Source organism: Oncorhynchus kisutch, linkage group LG21 (assembly GCF_002021735.2).
Source record: "Oncorhynchus kisutch isolate 150728-3 linkage group LG21, Okis_V2, whole genome shotgun sequence".
In the NCBI taxonomy this organism is placed as follows: domain Eukaryota; kingdom Metazoa; phylum Chordata; class Actinopteri; order Salmoniformes; family Salmonidae; genus Oncorhynchus; species Oncorhynchus kisutch.
The window spans coordinates 46,880,034-46,893,784 of NC_034194.2; positions in this window are offsets into that span (position 1 = coordinate 46,880,034).

The following is a 13,751-nucleotide window of genomic DNA, read 5'->3' on the forward strand; positions in this document are numbered from 1 at the left end:
AGCGTTCCCCAACCCCTCTGTTTAAAGGGCCATGCTGACAGCGTTCCCCAACCACTCTGTTTAAAGGGCCATGCTGACAGCGTTCCCCAACCCCTCTGTTTAAAGGGCCATGCTGACAGCGTTCCCCAACCCCTCTGTTTAAAGGTCCATGCTGACAGCGTTCCCCCAACCTCTCTGTTTAAAGGGCCATGCTGACAGCGTTCCCCAACCCCTCTGTTTAAAAGGGCCATGCTGGACAGCGTTCCCCAACCCCCTCTGTTTAAAGGGCCATGCTGACAGCGTTCCCCAACCTCTCTGTTTAAAGGTCCATGGCTGACAGCGTTCCCCAACCTCTCTGTTTAAGAGCCATGCTGACGGCGTTCCCCAACCCCTCTCTGTTTAAGGGCCATGCTGACAGCGTTCCCCAACCTCTCTGTTTAAAGGGCAGTGGGCCATGCTGACAGCTTTCCCCAACCCCTCTGTTTAAAGGGCCATGCTGACAGTGTTCCCCAACCCCTCTGTTTAAAGGGCCATGCTGACAGCGTTCCCCAACCCCTCTGTTTAAAGGTCCATGCTGACAGCGTTCCCCAACCCTCTGTTTAAAGGGCCATGCTGACAGCGTTCCCCAACCCCTCTGTTTAAAGGGCCATGCTGACAGCGTTCCCCAACCACTCTGTTTAAAGGGCCATGCTGACAGCGTTCCCCAACCTCTCTGTTTAAAGGGCAGTGGCCATGCTGACAGCGTTCCCCAACCACTCTGTTTAAAGGGCCATGCTGACAGCGTTCCCCAACCCCTCTGTTTAAAGGGCCATGCTGACAGCATTCCCCAACCCCTCTGTTTAAAGAGCCATGCTGACAGCGTTCCCCAACCTCTCTGTTTAAAGGTCCATGCTGACAGCGTTCCCCAACCTCTCTGTTTAAAGGGCCATGCTGACAGCGTTCCCCAACCCCTCTGTTTAAAGGGCCATGCTGACAGCGTTCCCCAACCCCTCTGTTTAAAGGGCCATGCTGACAGCGTTCCCCAACCCCTCTGTTTAAAGGGCCATGCTGACAGCGTTCCCCAACCCCTCTGTTTAAAGGGCCATGCTGACAGCGTTCCCCAACCCCTCTGTTTAAAGGGCCATGCTGACAGCGTTCCCCAACCACTCTGTTTAAAGGGCCATGCTGACAGCGTTCCCCAACCTCTCTGTTTAAAGGGCCATGCTGACAGCGTTCCCCAACCTCTCTGTTTAAAGGGCCATGCTGACAGCGTTCCCCAACCCCTCTGTTTAAAGGGCCATGCTGACAGCGTTCCCCAACCTCTCTGTTTAAAGGGCCATGCTGACAGCGTTCCCCAACCTCTCTGTTTAAAGGGCAGTGGCCATGCTGACAGCGTTCCCCAACCTCTCTGTTTAAAGGTCCATGCTGACAGCGTTCCCCAACCTCTCTGTTTAAAGGGCCATGCTGACAGTGTTCCCCAACCTCTCTGTTTAAAGGGCCATGCTGACAGCGTTCCCCAACCCCTCTGTTTAAAGGGCCATGCTGACAGCGTTCCCCAACCCTTCTCTTTAAAGGCCATGCTGACAGCGTTCCCCAACCTCTCTGTTTAAAGGGCCATGCTGACAGCGTTCCCCAACCTCTCTGTTTAAAGGGCCATGCTGACAGCGTTCCCCAACCCCTCTGTTTAAAGGGCAGTGGCCATGCTGACAGCGTTCCGCAACCTCTCTGTTTAAAGGGCCATGCTGACAGCGTTCCCCAACCCCTCTGTTTAAAGGGCAGTGGCCATGCTGACAGCGTTCCCCAACCCCTCTGTTTAAAGGGCCACGCTGACAGCGTTCCCCAACCCCTCTGTTTAAAGGGCCATGCTGACAGCGTTCCCCAACCCCTCTGTTTAAAGGGCCACGCTGACAGCGTTCCCCAACCCCTCTGTTTAAAGGGCCATGCTGACAGCGTTCCCCAACCTCTCTGTTTAAAGGGCCATGCTGACAGCGTTCCCCAACCCCTCTGTTTAAAGGGCAGTGGCCATGCTGACAGCGTTCCCCAACCCCTCTGTTTAAAGGGCCATGCTGACAGCGTTCCCCAACCTCTCTGTTTAAAGGTCCATGCTGACAGCGTTCCCCAACCCCTCTGTTTAAAGGGCCTTGCTGACAGCGTTCCCCAACCCCTCTGTTTAAAGGGCCATGCTGACAGCGTTCCCCAACCTCTCTGTTTAAAGGTCCATGCTGACAGCGTTCCCCAACCCCTCTGTTTAAAGGGCCATGCTGACAGCGTTCCCCAACCCCTCTGTTTAAAGGGCCATGCTGACAGCGTTCCCCAACCCCTCTGTTTAAAGGGCCATGCTGACAGCGTTCCCCAACCACTCTGTTTAAAGGGCCATGCTGACAGCGTTCCCCAACCCCTCTGTTTAAAGGGCTATGCTGACAGCGTTCCCCAACCCCTCTGTTTAAAGGTCCATGCTGACAGCGTTCCCCAACCTCTCTGTTTAAAGGGCCATGCTGACAGCGTTCCCCAACCCCTCTGTTTAAAGGGCCATGCTGACAGCGTTCCCCAACCCCTCTGTTTAAAGGGCCATGCTGACAGCGTTCCCCAACCTCTCTGTTTAAAGGTCCATGCTGACAGCGTTCCCCAACCTCTCTGTTTAAAGAGCCATGCTGACGGCGTTCCCCAACCCCTCTGTTTAAAGGGCCATGCTGACAGCGTTCCCCAACCTCTCTGTTTAAAGGGCAGTGGCCATGCTGACAGCTTTCCCCAACCCCTCTGTTTAAAGGGCCATGCTGACAGTGTTCCCCAACCCCTCTGTTTAAAGGGCCATGCTGACAGCGTTCCCCAACCCCTCTGTTTAAAGGTCCATGCTGACAGCGTTCCCCAACCCCTCTGTTTAAAGGGCCATGCTGACAGCGTTCCCCAACCCCTCTGTTTAAAGGGCCATGCTGACAGCGTTCCCCAACCACTCTGTTTAAAGGGCCATGCTGACAGCGTTCCCCAACCTCTCTGTTTAAAGGGCAGTGGCCATGCTGACAGCGTTCCCCAACCACTCTGTTTAAAGGGCCATGCTGACAGCGTTCCCCAACCCCTCTGTTTAAAGGGCCATGCTGACAGCATTCCCCAACCCCTCTGTTTAAAGAGCCATGCTGACAGCGTTCCCCAACCTCTCTGTTTAAAGGTCCATGCTGACAGCGTTCCCCAACCTCTCTGTTTAAAGGGCCATGCTGACAGCGTTCCCCAACCCCTCTGTTTAAAGGGCCATGCTGACAGCGTTCCCCAACCCCTCTGTTTAAAGGGCCATGCTGACAGCGTTCCCCAACCTCTCTGTTTAAAGAGCCATGCTGACAGCGTTCCCCAACCCCTCTGTTTAAAGGGCCATGCTGACAGCGTTCCCCAACCCCTCTGTTTAAAGGGCCATGCTGACAGCGTTCCCCAACCTCTCTGTTTAAATGGCCATGCTGACAGCGTTCCCCAACCTCTCTGTTTAAAGGGCCATGCTGACAGCGTTCCCCAACCTCTCTGTTTAAAGGGCAGTGGCCATGCTGACAGCGTTCCCCAACCTCTCTGTTTAAAGGTCCATGCTGACAGCGTTCCCCAACCTCTCTGTTTAAAGGGCCATGCTGACAGCGTTCCCCAACCCCTCTGTTTAAAGGGCCATGCTGACAGCGTTCCCCAACCACTCTGTTTAAAGGGCCATGCTGACAGCGTTCCCCAACCTCTCTGTTTAAAGGGCAGTGGCCATGCTGACAGCGTTCCACAACCCCTCTGTTTAAAGGGCCATGCTGACAGCGTTCCCCAACCTCTCTGTTTAAAGGGCCATGCTGACAGCGTTCCCCAACCCCTCTGTTTAAAGGGCCATGCTGACAGCGTTCCCCAACCACTCTGTTTAAAGGGCCATGCTGACAGCGTTCCCCAACCTCTCTGTTTAAAGGGCAGTGGCCATGCTGACAGCGTTCCCCAACCCCTCTGTTTAAAGGGCCATGCTGACAGCGTTCCCCAACCCCTCTGTTTAAAGGGCCATGCTGACAGCGTTCCCCAACCTCTCTGTTTAAATGGCCATGCTGACAGCGTTCCCCAACCTCTCTGTTTAAAGGGCCATGCTGACAGCGTTCCCCAACCTCTCTGTTTAAAGGGCAGTGGCCATGCTGACAGCGTTCCCCAACCTCTCTGTTTAAAGGTCCATGCTGACAGCGTTCCCCAACCTCTCTGTTTAAAGGGCCATGCTGACAGCGTTCCCCAACCCCTCTGTTTAAAGGGCCATGCTGACAGCGTTCCCCAACCACTCTGTTTAAAGGGCCATGCTGACAGCGTTCCCCAACCTCTCTGTTTAAAGGGCAGTGGCCATGCTGACAGCGTTCCACAACCACTCTGTTTAAAGGGCCATGCTGACAGCGTTCCCCAACCTCTCTGTTTAAAGGGCAGTGGCCATGCTGACAGCATTCCCCAACCTCTCTGTTTAAAGAGCCATGCTGACAGCGTTCCCCAACCCCTCTGTTTAAAGAGCCATGCTGACAGCGTTCCCCAACCCCTCTGTTTAAAGGGCCATGCTGACAGCGTTCCCCAACCCCTCTGTTTAAAGGGCCATGCTGACAGCGTTCCCCAACCCCTCTGTTTAAAGGGCCATGCTGACAGCGTTCCCCAACCTCTCTGTTTAAAGGGCCATGCTGACAGCGTTCCCCAACCTCTCTGTTTAAAGGGCCATGCTGACAGCGTTCCCCAACCCCTCTGTTTAAAGGGCCATGCTGACAGCGTTCCCCAACCCCTCTGTTTAAAGGGCCATGCTGACAGCGTTCCCCAACCCCTCTGTTTAAAGGGCAGTGGCCATGCTGACAGCGTTCCTCAACCCCTCTGTTTAAAGGGCCATGCTGACAGCGTTCCCCAACCCCTCTGTTTAAAGGGCCATGCTGACAGCGTTACCCAACCCCTCTGTTTAAAGGTCCATGCTGACAGTGTTCCCCAACCCCTCTGTTTAAAGGGCCATGCTGACAGCGTTCCCCAACCTCTCTGTTTAAAGGGCCATGCTGACAGCGTTCCCCAACCCCTCTGTTTAAAGGGCCATGCTGACAGCGTTCCCCAACCCCTCTGTTTAAAGGGCCATGCTGACAGCGTTCCCCAACCCCTCTGTTTAAAGGGCAGTGGCCATGCTGACAGCGTTCCTCAACCCCTCTGTTTAAAGGGCCATGCTGACAGCGTTCCCCAACCCCTCTGTTTAAAGGGCCATGCTGACAGCGTTACCCAACCCTCTGTTTAAAGGTCCATGCTGACAGTGTTCCCCAACCCCTCTGTTTAAAGGGCCATGCTGACAGCGTTCCCCAACCCCTCTGTTTAAAGGGCCATGCTGACAGCGTTCCCCAACCCCTCTGTTTAAAGGGCCATGCTGACAGCGTTCCCCAACCCCTCTGTTGAAAGGTCCATGCTGACAGCGTTCCCCAACCTCTCTGTTTAAAGGGCAGTGGCCATGCTGACAGCTTTCCCCAACCCCTCTGTTTAAAGGGCCATGCTGACAGTGTTCCCCAACCCCTCTGTTTAAAGGGCCATGCTGACAGCGTTCCCCAACCCCTCTGTTTAAAGGTCCATGCTGACAGCGTTCCCCAACCCCTCTGTTTAAAGGGCCATGCTGACAGCGTTCCCCAACCCCTCTGTTTAAAGGGCCATGCTGACAGCGTTCCCCAACCACTCTGTTTAAAGGGCCATGCTGACAGCGTTCCCCAACCTCTCTGTTTAAAGGGCAGTGGCCATGCTGACAGCGTTCCCCAACCACTCTGTTTAAAGGGCCATGCTGACAGCGTTCCCCAACCCCTCTGTTTAAAGGGCCATGCTGACAGCATTCCCCAACCCCTCTGTTTAAAGAGCCATGCTGACAGCGTTCCCCAACCTCTCTGTTTTAAAGGTCCATGCTGACAGCGTTCCCCCAACCTCTCTGTTTAAAGGGCCATGCTGACAGCGTTCCCCAACCCCTCTGTTTAAAGGGCCATGCTGACAGCGTTCCCCAACCCCTCTGTTTAAAGGGCCATGCTGACAGCGTTCCCCAACCCCTCTGTTTAAAGGGCCATGCTGACAGCGTTCCCCAACCTCTCTGTTTAAAGAGCCATGCTGACAGCGTTCCCCAACCCCTCTGTTTAAAGGGCCATGCTGACAGCGTTCCCCAACCCCTCTGTTTAAAGGGCCATGCTGACAGCGTTCCCCAACCTCTCTGTTTAAATGGCCATGCTGACAGCGTTCCCCAACCTCTCTGTTTAAAGGGCCATGCTGACAGCGTTCCCCAACCTCTCTGTTTAAAGGGCAGTGGCCATGCTGACAGCGTTCCCCCAACCTCTCTGTTTAAAGGTCCATGCTGACAGCGTTCCCCAACCTCTCTGTTTAAAGGGCCATGCTGACAGCGTTCCCCAACCCCTCTGTTTAAAGGGCCATGCTGACAGCGTTCCCCAACCACTCTGTTTAAAGGGCCATGCTGACAGCGTTCCCCAACCTCTCTGTTTAAAGGGCAGTGGCCATGCTGACAGCGTTCCACAACCCCTCTGTTTAAAGGGCCATGCTGACAGCGTTCCCCAACCTCTCTGTTTAAAGGGCCATGCTGACAGCGTTCCCCAACCCCTCTGTTTAAAGGGCCATGCTGACAGCGTTCCCCAACCACTCTGTTTAAAGGGCCATGCTGACAGCGTTCCCCAACCTCTCTGTTTAAAGGGCAGTGGCCATGCTGACAGCGTTCCCCAACCCCTCTGTTTAAAGGGCCATGCTGACAGCGTTCCCCAACCCCTCTGTTTAAAGGGCCATGCTGACAGCGTTCCCCAACCTCTCTGTTTAAATGGCCATGCTGACAGCGTTCCCCAACCTCTCTGTTTAAAGGGCCATGCTGACAGCGTTCCCCAACCTCTCTGTTTAAAGGGCAGTGGCCATGCTGACAGCGTTCCCCAACCTCTCTGTTTAAAGGTCCATGCTGACAGCGTTCCCCAACCTCTCTGTTTAAAGGGCCATGCTGACAGCGTTCCCCAACCCCTCTGTTTAAAGGGCCATGCTGACAGCGTTCCCCAACCACTCTGTTTAAAGGGCCATGCTGACAGCGTTCCCCAACCTCTCTGTTTAAAGGGCAGTGGCCATGCTGACAGCGTTCCACAACCACTCTGTTTAAAGGGCCATGCTGACAGCGTTCCCCAACCTCTCTGTTTAAAGGGCAGTGGCCATGCTGACAGCATTCCCCAACCTCTCTGTTTAAAGAGCCATGCTGACAGCGTTCCCCAACCCCTCTGTTTAAAGAGCCATGCTGACAGCGTTCCCCAACCCCTCTGTTTAAAGGGCCATGCTGACAGCGTTCCCCAACCCCTCTGTTTAAAGGGCCATGCTGACAGCGTTCCCCAACCCCTCTGTTTAAAGGGCCATGCTGACAGCGTTCCCCAACCTCTCTGTTAAAGGGCCATGCTGACAGCGTTCCCCAACCTCTCTGTTTAAAGGGCCATGCTGACAGCGTTCCCCAACCCCTCTGTTTAAAGGGCCATGCTGACAGCGTTCCCCAACCCCTCTGTTTAAAGGGCCATGCTGACAGCGTTCCCCAACCCCTCTGTTTAAAGGGCAGTGGCCATGCTGACAGCGTTCCTCAACCCCTCTGTTTAAAGGGCCATGCTGACAGCGTTCCCCAACCCCTCTGTTTAAAGGGCCATGCTGACAGCGTTACCCAACCCCTCTGTTTAAAGGTCCATGCTGACAGTGTTCCCCAACCCCTCTGTTTAAAGGGCCATGCTGACAGCGTTCCCCAACCCCTCTGTTTAAAGGGCCATGCTGACAGCGTTCCCCAACCCCTCTGTTTAAAGGGCCATGCTGACAGCGTTCCCCAACCCCTCTGTTGAAAGGTCCATGCTGACAGCGTTCCCCAACCTCTCTGTTTAAAGGGCCATGCTGACAGCGTTCCCCAACCCCTCTGTTTAAAGGGCCATGCTGACAGCGTTCCCCAACCCCTCTGTTTAAAGGTCCATGCTGACAGCGTTCCCTAACCTCTCTGTTTAAAGGGCCATGCTGACAGCGTTCCCCAACCACTCTGTTTAAAGAGCCATGCTGACGGCGTTCCCCAACCCCTCTGTTTAAAGGGCCATGCTGACAGCGTTCCCCAACCTCTCTGTTTAAAGGGCAGTGGCCATGCTGACAGCGTTCCCCAACCCCTCTGTTTAAAGGGCCATGCTGACAGCGTTCCCCAACCCCTCTGTTTAAAGGTCCATGCTGACAGCGTTCCCCAACCCCTCTGTTTAAAGGGCCATGCTGACAGCGTTCCCCAACCCCTCTGTTTAAAGGTCCATGCTGACAGCGTTCCCCAACCACTCTGTTTAAAGGGCCATGCTGACAGCGTTCCCCAGCCACTCTGTTTAAAGGGCCATGCTGACAGCGTTCCCCAACCACTCTGTTTAAAGGGCCATGCTGACAGCGTTCCCCAACCTCTCTGTTTAAAGGGCAGTGGCCATGCTGACAGCGTTCCCCAACCACTCTGTTTAAAGGGCCATGCTGACAGCGTTCCCCAACCCCTCTGTTTAAAGGGCCATGCTGACAGCATTCCCCAACCCCTCTGTTTAAAGAGCCATGCTGACAGCGTTCCCCAACCTCTGTTTAAAGGTCCATGCTGACAGCGTTCCCCAACCTCTCTGTTTAAAGGGCCATGCTGACAGCGTTCCCCAACCCCTCTGTTTAAAGGGCCATGCTGACAGCGTTCCCCAACCTCTCTGTTTAAAGGGCCATGCTGACAGCGTTCCCCAACCCCTCTGTTTAAAGGGCCATGCTGACAGCGTTCCCCAACCTCTCTGTTTAAAGAGCCATGCTGACAGCGTTCCCCAACCCCTCTGTTTAAAGGGCCATGCTGACAGCGTTCCCCAACCCCTCTGTTTAAAGGGCCATGCTGACAGCGTTCCCCAACCTCTCTGTTTAAATGGCCATGCTGACAGCGTTCCCCAACCTCTCTGTTTAAAGGGCCATGCTGACAGCGTTCCCCAACCTCTCTGTTTAAAGGGCAGTGGCCATGCTGACAGCGTTCCCCAACCTCTCTGTTTAAAGGTCCATGCTGACAGCGTTCCCCAACCTCTCTGTTTAAAGGGCCATGCTGACAGCGTTCCCCAACCTCTCTGTTTAAAGGGCAGTGGCCATGCTGACAGCGTTCCACAACCACTCTGTTTAAAGGTCCATGCTGACAGCGTTCCCCAACCTCTCTGTTTAAAGGGCCATGCTGACAGCGTTCCCCAACCTCTCTGTTTAAAGGTCCATGCTGACAGCGTTCCCCAACCTCTCTGTTTAAAGCGCCATGCTGACAGCGTTCCCCAACCACTCTGTTTAAAGGGCCATGCTGACAGCGTTCCCCAACCTCTCTGTTTAAAGGGCAGTGGCCATGCTGACAGCGTTCCACAACCACTCTGTTTAAAGGTCCATGCTGACAGCGTTCCCCAACCTCTCTGTTTAAAGGGCCATGCTGACAGCGTTCCCCAACCTCTCTGTTTAAAGGGCCATGCTGACAGCGTTCCCCAACCCCTCTGTTTAAAGGGCCATGCTGACAGCGTTCCCCAACCCCTCTGTTTAAAGGTCCATGCTGACAGCGTTCCCCAACCTCTCTGTTTAAAGGGCCATGCTGACAGCGTTCCCCAACCCCTCTGTTTAAAGGGCAGTGGCCATGCTGACAGCGTTCCCCAACCCCTCTGTTTAAAGGGCAGTGGCCATGCTGACAGCGTTTCCCAACCCCTCTGTTTAAAGGGCCATGCTGACAGCGTTCCCCAACCTCTCTGTTTAAAGGGCAGTGGCCATGCTGACAGCGTTCCCCAACCCCTCTGTTTAAAGGGCCATGCTGACAGCATTCCCCAACCTCTCTGTTTAAAGAGCCATGCTGACAGCGTTCCCCAACCCCTCTGTTTAAAGGGCCATGCTGACAGCGTTCCCCAACCCCTCTGTTTAAAGGGCCATGCTGACAGCGTTCCCCAACCTCTCTGTTTAAAGGGCCATGCTGACAGCGTTCCCCAACCTCTCTGTTTAAAGGGCCATGCTGACAGCGTTCCCCAACCCCTCTGTTTAAAGGGCCATGCTGACAGCGTTCCCCAACCTCTCTGTTTAAAGGGCCATGCTGACAGCGTTCCCCAACCTCTCTGTTTAAAGGTCCATGCTGACAGCGTTCCCCAACCTCTCTGTTTAAAGGGCCATGCTGACAGCGTTCCCCAACCCCTCTGTTTAAAGGGCCATGCTGACAGCGTTCCCCAACCCCTCTGTTTAAAGGGCCATGCTGACAGCGTTCCCCAACCCCTCTGTTTAAAGGGCCATGCTGACAGCGTTCCCCAACCTCTCTGTTTAAAGAGCCATGCTGACAGCGTTCCCCAACCCCTCTGTTTAAAGGGCCATGCTGACAGCGTTCCCCAACCTCTCTGTTTAAATGGCCATGCTGACAGCGTTCCCCAACCTCTCTGTTTAAAGGGCCATGCTGACAGCGTTCCCCAACCTCTCTGTTTAAAGGGCAGTGGCCATGCTGACAGCGTTCCCCAACCTCTCTGTTTAAAGGTCCATGCTGACAGCATTCCCCAACCTCTCTGTTTAAAGGGCCATGCTGACAGCGTTCCCCAACCCCTCTGTTTAAAGGGCCATGCTGACAGCGTTCCCCAACCACTCTGTTTAAAGGGCCATGCTGACAGCGTTCCCCAACCTCTCTGTTTAAAGGGCAGTGGCCATGCTGACAGCGTTCCACAACCCCTCTGTTTAAAGGGCCATGCTGACAGCGTTCCCCAACCCCTCTGTTTAAAGGGCCATGCTGACAGCGTTCCCCAACCACTCTGTTTAAAGGGCCATGCTGACAGCGTTCCCCAACCTCTCTGTTTAAAGGGCAGTGGCCATGCTGACAGCGTTCCCCAACCCCTCTGTTTAAAGGGCCATGCTGACAGCGTTCCCCAACCCCTCTGTTTAAAGGGCCATGCTGACAGCGTTCCCCAACCTCTCTGTTTAAAGGGCAGTGGCCATGCTGACAGCGTTCCCCAACCTCTCTGTTTAAAGGTCCATGCTGACAGCGTTCCCCAACCTCTCTGTTTAAAGGGCCATGCTGACAGCGTTCCCCAACCCCTCTGTTTAAAGGGCCATGCTGACAGCGTTCCCCAACCACTCTGTTTAAAGGGCCATGCTGACAGCGTTCCCCAACCTCTCTGTTTAAAGGGCAGTGGCCATGCTGACAGCGTTCCACAACCACTCTGTTTAAAGGGCCATGCTGACAGCGTTCCCCAACCTCTCTGTTTAAAGGGCAGTGGCCATGCTGACAGCATTCCCCAACCTCTCTGTTTAAAGAGCCATGCTGACAGCGTTCCCCAACCCCTCTGTTTAAAGAGCCATGCTGACAGCGTTCCCCAACCCCTCTGTTTAAAGGGCCATGCTGACAGCGTTCCCCAACCCCTCTGTTTAAAGGGCCATGCTGACAGCGTTCCCCAACCCCTCTGTTTAAAGGGCCATGCTGACAGCGTTCCCCAACCTCTCTGTTTAAAGGGCCATGCTGACAGCGTTCCCCAACCTCTCTGTTTAAAGGGCCATGCTGACAGCGTTCCCCAACCCCTCTGTTTAAAGGGCCATGCTGACAGCGTTCCCCAACCCCTCTGTTTAAAGGGCCATGCTGACAGCGTTCCCCAACCCCTCTGTTTAAAGGGCAGTGGCCATGCTGACAGCGTTCCCCAACCCCTCTGTTTAAAGGGCCATGCTGACAGCGTTCCCCAACCCCTCTGTTTAAAGGGCCATGCTGACAGCGTTACCCAACCCCTCTGTTTAAAGGTCCATGCTGACAGTGTTCCCCAACCCCTCTGTTTAAAGGGCCATGCTGACAGCGTTCCCCAACCCCTCTGTTTAAAGGGCCATGCTGACAGCGTTCCCCAACCCCTCTGTTTAAAGGGCCATGCTGACAGCGTTCCCCAACCCCTCTGTTTAAAGGGCCATGCTGACAGCGTTCCCCAACCCCTCTGTTGAAAGGTCCATGCTGACAGCGTTCCCCAACCTCTCTGTTTAAAGGGCCATGCTGACAGCGTTCCCCAACCCCTCTGTTTAAAGGGCCATGCTGACAGCGTTCCCCAACCCCTCTGTTTAAAGGTCCATGCTGACAGCATTCCCTAACCTCTCTGTTTAAAGGGCCATGCTGACAGCGTTCCCCAACCACTCTGTTTAAAGAGCCATGCTGACGGCGTTCCCCAACCCCTCTGTTTAAAGGGCCATGCTGACAGCGTTCCCCAACCTCTCTGTTTAAAGGGCAGTGGCCATGCTGACAGCGTTCCCCAACCCCTCTGTTTAAAGGGCCATGCTGACAGCGTTCCCCAACCCCTCTGTTTAAAGGTCCATGCTGACAGCGTTCCCCAACCCCTCTGTTTAAAGGGCCATGCTGACAGCGTTCCCCAACCCCTCTGTTTAAAGGTCCATGCTGACAGCGTTCCCCAACCACTCTGTTTAAAGGGCCATGCTGACAGCGTTCCCCAGCCACTCTGTTTAAAGGGCCATGCTGACAGCGTTCCCCAACCACTCTGTTTAAAGGGCCATGCTGACAGCGTTCCCCAACCTCTCTGTTTAAAGGGCAGTGGCCATGCTGACAGCGTTCCCCAACCACTCTGTTTAAAGGGCCATGCTGACAGCGTTCCCCAACCCCTCTGTTTAAAGGGCCATGCTGACAGCATTCCCCAACCCCTCTGTTTAAAGAGCCATGCTGACAGCGTTCCCCAACCTCTGTTTAAAGGTCCATGCTGACAGCGTTCCCCAACCTCTCTGTTTAAAGGGCCATGCTGACAGCGTTCCCCAACCCCTCTGTTTAAAGGGCCATGCTGACAGCGTTCCCCAACCTCTCTGTTTAAAGGGCCATGCTGACAGCGTTCCCCAACCCCTCTGTTTAAAGGGCCATGCTGACAGCGTTCCCCAACCTCTCTGTTTAAAGAGCCATGCTGACAGCGTTCCCCAACCCCTCTGTTTAAAGGGCCATGCTGACAGCGTTCCCCAACCCCTCTGTTTAAAGGGCCATGCTGACAGCGTTCCCCAACCTCTCTGTTTAAATGGCCATGCTGACAGCGTTCCCCAACCTCTCTGTTTAAAGGGCCATGCTGACAGCGTTCCCCAACCTCTCTGTTTAAAGGGCAGTGGCCATGCTGACAGCGTTCCCCAACCTCTCTGTTTAAAGGTCCATGCTGACAGCGTTCCCCAACCTCTCTGTTTAAAGGGCCATGCTGACAGCGTTCCCCAACCTCTCTGTTTAAAGGGCAGTGGCCATGCTGACAGCGTTCCACAACCACTCTGTTTAAAGGTCCATGCTGACAGCGTTCCCCAACCTCTCTGTTTAAAGGGCCATGCTGACAGCGTTCCCCAACCTCTCTGTTTAAAGGTCCATGCTGACAGCGTTCCCCAACCTCTCTGTTTAAAGGGCCATGCTGACAGCGTTCCCCAACCACTCTGTTTAAAGGGCCATGCTGACAGCGTTCCCCAACCTCTCTGTTTAAAGGGCAGTGGCCATGCTGACAGCGTTCCACAACCACTCTGTTTAAAGGTCCATGCTGACAGCGTTCCCCAACCTCTCTGTTTAAAGGGCCATGCTGACAGCGTTCCCCAACCTCTCTGTTTAAAGGGCCATGCTGACAGCGTTCCCCAACCCCTCTGTTTAAAGGGCCATGCTGACAGCGTTCCCCAACCCCTCTGTTTAAAGGGCCATGCTGACAGCATTCCCCAACCTCTCTGTTTAAAGGGCCATGCTGACAGCGTTCCCCAACCCCTCTGTTTAAAGGGCAGTGGCCATGCTGACAGCGTTCCCCAACCTCTCTGTTTAAAGGGCCATGCTGACAGCCTTCCCCAACCCCTCT